This window comes from Theobroma umbraticum, unplaced genomic scaffold, assembly GCF_002168275.2.
Source record: "Theobroma umbraticum cultivar Fairchild unplaced genomic scaffold, ASM216827v3 scaffold_30.0, whole genome shotgun sequence".
In the NCBI taxonomy this organism is placed as follows: domain Eukaryota; kingdom Viridiplantae; phylum Streptophyta; class Magnoliopsida; order Malvales; family Malvaceae; genus Theobroma; species Theobroma umbraticum.
In genome coordinates this window covers 11,622,997-11,623,573 of record NW_018397254.1, presented here as the reverse complement: position 1 = coordinate 11,623,573, position 577 = coordinate 11,622,997, and the positions used below count along the sequence as shown (strand labels likewise).

At 34.7% G+C, this 577-nt stretch overlaps 1 protein-coding gene across 1 annotated transcript in view; it reads right to left on the bottom strand.

Annotated features, from left to right (window-relative positions):
- LOC110424337 (Major facilitator superfamily protein) overlaps positions 1-577 on the bottom strand; it is a 3,676-nt gene that overhangs the window by 2,283 nt on the left and 816 nt on the right. The gene's annotated exons all lie outside the window — the stretch shown is intronic.

Sequence of the window (577 nt, the reverse complement as noted above, 5' to 3'; positions counted from 1 at the left end):
ATATAGAAGCACCCATTAGTGTAAAAGATATTGTTACACGGTTCCATAACAACTAGTGGAAAGACAGAATTCCCCATATAAATTTGAGTTCCATTATTCGAGCAGGTCAAATATAACAGCATTGTGCTCTCTTTAAGTCTAAGGTTATTCCAAAACAAATATGGCAGCACAAATGAGTTAGCTGATGCCATGTAAAATATGAAAGCATACTTTTCCTGAGTGTTCAACTCCGTGATCTCCATTAATGATTGCAAGCCCAAAATTGATCACCTATGTTTTGTTTGGGCAACGAAGACGAGATGAATAAGATGTCCAGGGTAGACAAACTAAGATCTGTTTCTCATGATAGACTGAAAGAAGTAGATTTTGAGCCAACATAATGAAAAGTTTAAGCATCCCAAGGAGCTTAACAACCGCAAAGATGACAATCAACCACTCACCCTGATTAAAATTCTAAATTACTACTTTTCTCTCACAAGATGAGAAAATATTTGTTGATCTTTTATGCCTTTATTATCCGGTTCTATGTAGAACAATATCAATGAACTTTATGACGCTAAGGCAAAAAAAAAAAAAA